Raw genomic sequence first — 6,000 nt, 5'->3', positions numbered from 1 at the left:
AAAAAATTTTAAATGGTTTTCCCAGTGATTACTGAATAACAACCAGCATTTGCTGAGCACTGAAGTCTAGGGAAGTACAATTCTTCGCACTTCACATTTATTAACTCTTTTTTTTCTTTTTTGAGACAGAGTCTCCCTCTGTTGCTCAGGCTACAGTGCCATGGCATCAGCCTAGCTCACAGCAACCTCCAATCTTGGGCTCAGGCAATCCTCCTGCCTCAGCCTCCCAAGTAGCTGGGACTATTACAGGCAGGCACCACCACTCTCGGCTAACTGTTTTTTTCTATTTTTAGTTGCCCAGCTAACTTTTATTCTATTTTTAGTAGAGATGGGGTCTCACTCTTGCTAAGGCTGGTCTCTAACTCCTGAGCTCAAGCAATCCTCTGCCTCGGCCTCTGCTAGGATTACAGGTGTGAGCCACTGGGCCCAGCCTATTAATTCTTTTGATCTTCATATCAGTCTACATAGTGGGCACTATTATTATAATCATCTAAAAGATAGGAAAACTGAGTCACAAACATTATATAACTTGCTAAAATTCCTATATGATGTAAGTGACAATACAAGGATTTGAACCCAAACAGACTCTATAGGTTGCCTGTAACTTACAGAGAACCGAATGAATGTTTCACTCACAAGACTATCTGTTGAAAATCAGGAACAAAAAATTTGGAAGCGTTCTTTTCAGTGTTTTTGTTGATGTTTTTATTCCTTCTTAATTGTTGGATCTCTGTTTTGTATACCACATTATTAGAAACTATGGTTTTGTACATAGATCATCAACATTTGACCCCTGTGTTATGTTGTTCAAAGAAACATTCCTGCTTTGGTTCCCATAACATTCTCCTCAAAGTCCTTCCCTGCCCTTGTCAGCAGCAGAATCAGCAGCTATAGCCAGGAGTGTCAGTAAAAAGACTTGATTAAATATAAATACATCTATAGAGTCATATTTAAGGCAAACTTTTTAGGTCACTGCAGTTGGGAATAGAAAATGATTTTGGATTTGGAGTGTGATATTAATTTCTAAATAAATGAGGCTGAAAAATATGGCACCTATGGGTACCCTCAATCCAGAAACCAAGAAAAAAACATTAAGAACAGTTTAAAAAACTTACCACATGATATACACTGTAATATCTTTTGTTTATTTTCCCTCATAAAATAAAAAAATCCCAGCTAGGAAGATTGCAAGTGAAACGTGTATAATAACTTCTACTAGTGACACCACTTAAAATGAAATAGAAATTTCTTTTTCTACTCACCTAACTCTCTAACCATAGAGGGAAAGAAATAATATAAATAGAAGACAAATGTTAAACTCATTGGAACTTATGCCTGAAGTTTTCCATTGAACATTTGGGCTTTAAAGATAATTTGAGGGGATTTCTGGTTCTCCTCAAAGTGAAGTCACCCATTTCTCCCAGGTCCTCTCCCTTACAACTAAAAAACCCATCGTATAACACAACAAATAAGCATAGGATGTTGGGGAGGTGGAAAGGTGGTAAAGAAGGATGGGGTGGCTAGGGACCTTAGGACTTGAGGAACAACATAGTGACAGTGGTAGGTTCCCTGAGTTTGCTTATTGGCTCCCATATGTCCCGGGCAGGGTGCTGTAGAAGCCTCCAATCCAGAACAGCCAACATAGCAAAAGAAGCTCTGAGAAAGCCTGTTAACCCTAGCTAAAGAACTGGGGAAGGGGTAGCTTCAGAAAGCAGGAAATCTTCTTGGCAATACTTACAGTACTCCAGCCAAACACCCATGGAAAAACTACCTACATGCCTCATGGTTCCTAGAGAGAGAGTTGACTGAGTTGTTAACATCCCCACTCTACTCATGTTCAACTGGGGGAGGCAGACAAAGGTGCTATGATTTCTCTGCCTTGTGAGGATGGTGCCTAGCTATGAGTGAACCTTCCATCCCCACCTTAAGGCAAACAAGTGGCACTCTTTCTCCAGCCAGCCAAGGCAGTCTAAATGGGTCTGAGCTGGGAGTTGCTCTTCCTTCTCTAACGCAGCAGAAGGAGTCATTAGGTGCTGTGTCAGCAGAGTACAGTGGCTAGTTGAGTCTCCACCTCACCCAGCAGTAATGAGTGCAAGTCCGGATAAGAGGGCACCCCACTTTCATCCACTCCTGGAATCGATGATACATAGTGGGGACTGGAACTTTCACAAACCCCTCAGGTACCAAGGAGAATGACCAAGTCAGTTCCAGGCAGGGCTGCTTAGCCCTCCAGCTCCAGCCGTACACAAGCCCCATCCCTGTGTCAGAGGGACCTAGTGGGGAGCTGAACCTCCAAACCTTCTGTCATTAATGAAACAAAATCAGGTGGTGTGTGCTGGGGCTAGTGAACTAGTGGACATTCTTGACTGTATACCCTCCAGTAACTGCATTTTTTACGCTTTTTCAATTCTACACTCTTCTATAGACGTTTCCTTGAGCTCCCAAATAAAATACTTGTGCTTGAATCCTTGCCTTGGGTCAACCTCTCACGACACCCATGATAAGACATTATTCAAGTAATATTTCCTGAACATTTCCTAAGTTAAGAGCATTGTGAAATAAGTTGCTGCACTTCTGTGGCAAAAAAAAAACAGTATAAAGTAAGTTGTCTCTATTCTCACGGAGCTGACATGTTAGTGGAGGGGGAGAAGATTCATCATGTTAGTAATTACTTAATTGTAACTGAATTAGGTGCTATGAGGAAAAAAGAGATGACACAGCAATCTAATGCTAATGAAACATATTAAGCCCCTTGGATTCATCACAATCTCATTTCATAATCCAGGTTTGAATCCAACCTTATAAACTATTTCTCTTGACCACTCCAACTCTTTCTAAAGACTTGACAAATGGCAGATAAAAGCAAAACACATCCATTCATCCATTCATCCATTCATTCATTCATTCATCTATCAAATAAAACTTTATTAAGAATCTAGTATGTGTCAGGTCCTGTATTACAAAACTGATATTACACTGGTTTCATAGAGTATTGAATCAAATAGAACATAACAGAAAATGAAATGTTGGTCTAAATATAAGAGAATGACAGAAGAGAGAAAACTCCCTGGAGGATGGAAGAATAGAAGGTTTCAGCTTTGAAGGAATTACTGCCCCTCCCCAAAAGGAGGAAAATATTAGGATGCAAAGAAAGATTCTTTTTTTCTCAAATTGAACATTACATTTGAAAAACTGAAGGTTCATGGAAAAAAATGAATCTATAAAAATGTACTTGGCAAGTACATTTCAATTTATTTCAGTTCATTATCCTTTATCTATCTCATCTAAATAGTTCCTTTAAGTTAACAGGAAGAGATTGTTCAGTAGGGACTGCAGGAGTAGGGACTGTGCCTTGCTCAATGATAGAATCAAACCTCTGTCCCATTGTGACTTTGTATATGCCCTGTTAAAACTGCCAAGCCTCAGCATCCTGATATTTAATATTTCTGCTAGGATGAGTGAATGCCAAATAAATTTAAGGACCATTACATTGAACAGCAAGAAAGAGTTAAATCATCCCTTAGAGGCTGAGTTAGAATAGATTCTGATATCTGCTTCATTCAATCACTTAATTCTATTTAAAGAGAGAGAGGAGCAGAGTGGATGCGTGAGAAATGTTTTGAAGCTGGTACTACAATTTCACACAGGACTCCTCTTATTGAGTTTGTTGTCTATGAAAGGTCCTCCCCTGGGTTACATCAACGTCAAATGAAGTGATTTTATTTTATCTTTTTCTTTGTGGCTTTTATCTGACATTGTATATTTTTTTCATATATACCACCACAATGCCAAGATGCACCAAAGACATTGTTGGTTTCCCTAGCATATGCTCTCAAATACCTCAAACTTCTCCTATGCCTACTTTTACCACATTTACAATTGTAATGAAATCATTTATTGAAAAAGTTATTGTTTAATGTTTTTCTCCACTGCTAAACTTTGCTGAGCTTCATATGGGCAGAGCCATGTATGTCTATCTTGTTCACCACCTAATATTCAATTTTCAGAAAATGCTTTAGGCAAAATAAATACTTGTTGAATGAAGAGTGAAATGCCGAGAAATCTGTTTTTATTAATATATCAATGCACCTCTAACTTTAGCATATATAAAAAAAACCTTGTCTCTCTTTCTCCAGCTGGACATTTGATTCATTAAACTGGGGCAGGGTTCATGGTTTACATTTGTAACAAGCTCAAAAGTGGGTATCAACCTGCTGCTTCAGGCACTAGACTTCAGATAGCACTGGTCTACACGATGTAGGATCACTGTATGGCTCAGCCAAAGAAATATGATAATGTTCCAGATCTGCACGTAAGTCTTTGTGGCCTCTACAGTCCATTTAAGGTATAAGATGCAGTGGTTTGGGATGTCTGGTGTTCCCATATAAAGAATGAACCTCTGTAAAAGGTTGCTGTCTGTTATAGTTTATGTGGGCTAAAAATAGACTTGGGTAGCCCAAGGGAACGTGAAATTCCCTAAATATTATTACTCTGTACCTATCTATCCACAGCACATGTCGCTTTATATATCCCTTGTGATGGGGATACTTTCATTATGATTTTATATTTCTTCCTTTGCACCAGTCTCTGCGTATATACGTGTAGCTCATCAACAAACAATTGACCAACAATGTCTTCCTCCTAGGATTTCCTAGAAACTGATTTATTTCTGAGTTTTGTAAGACATTTTTCAAAGAACTTGAAGTCCATATTCACCTGCTTTTTGCCTACCATCCTCAGACCAATGGCCAAGCATCCCACGACAATTCAAATCTATGAGTATGTATAGTGCTATATCCTATATGTCTTACCGACACCACACCTGGTTCATCTGCCTACTGTAACCTCTCCTATCCTAATTCTCTGCTCATGATGCCCAGGTTCAAAGAAAGTTAAATTCAACTCTACTATTTATTATGATAATTCTGGGCTAGTTGACATTCTAGTAGTTTCTTGGAACTGAATTAATTACAAGTTATCTCTACCCATTACTGGTTTAGGAAGAGGGGCTGTCTTTAGTTTTGCGGGAGAAAAAAATAAACCAGTGAGTTAGTAGGGAGAGCCAGGAAATAGAAAGGAATAGTGGGTAACACGGAGCACCACTGCAGTTGCTGTGGCTCCTGTTCCCGTTCTCAGCAGGCAGAGGTGGGCTGCAGGTTTAGCCCTTTGAATCTCATGGACTCTCTGCTGCATCTTCACCATAAATCCCCTTTTGCTGGAGCTGGACTGTGTATAAGTGCTGGCTCCTGTTCTCATGCTCATCTTTAGCTTTTAACCTAAACTGATGTAGAGCTTTCCAATCTGCCCCTTCTCCACACCAGGACCGAGACCTCATCATCATTGCCACCCTTTCCTAGTCATCACCTGGTTTTCCTGTCCTGCACGGGACATATTTCTTCCAAACAGCTCCAAGTTTCTAAATTTCTTTAAAAACAAAAACAAAACAAGCAAACAATGACAACTCACACTCTTTAGCCAGGATCATATTTGGTAAATAGATGATTGAGGAAAAACCATATTTGGATTTTTTCCCCCAGGATTCTAGTTTTCCTCTTGATGTCACAATACATTCTCAGAAATCACGTATTTCTCAGAACTCTGGTGGAACTGAAGAAGCTACTACATATCAATTATATCAGTTACAAATCCATCCCACTGAGAATTTATCATCACCCCGATCTCTGAACTAAGGGTGTGAGGATATCGCCCCTCTTTCTCATTTACACCTTATACTGGAAATGATCATCCCTTCTAGTTATCTTTCCCACCTTATTTTGTGCTAATTCAGGATTCCTATCTATGAGTAAGTCATACTGGTTCTTTATACAGTCTTCAGTAATTGGGATTCTCCTGGATCAATTTTCTCTTCACCTCCTACATTAATTTTCTTCCCCCTTTCTTTTTGTCACATGGATATATATATATTTTTTGCCTCCTTTTTGGTCCATTTAAATGCAGTCCAGTGCTGCATAATGGTGTTTCCACCAATGATGGACCGCA

Source organism: Lemur catta, chromosome 7 (assembly GCF_020740605.2).
Source record: "Lemur catta isolate mLemCat1 chromosome 7, mLemCat1.pri, whole genome shotgun sequence".
In the NCBI taxonomy this organism is placed as follows: Eukaryota; Metazoa; Chordata; class Mammalia; order Primates; family Lemuridae; genus Lemur; species Lemur catta.
Note: the sequence above shows the minus strand (reverse complement) of the source record.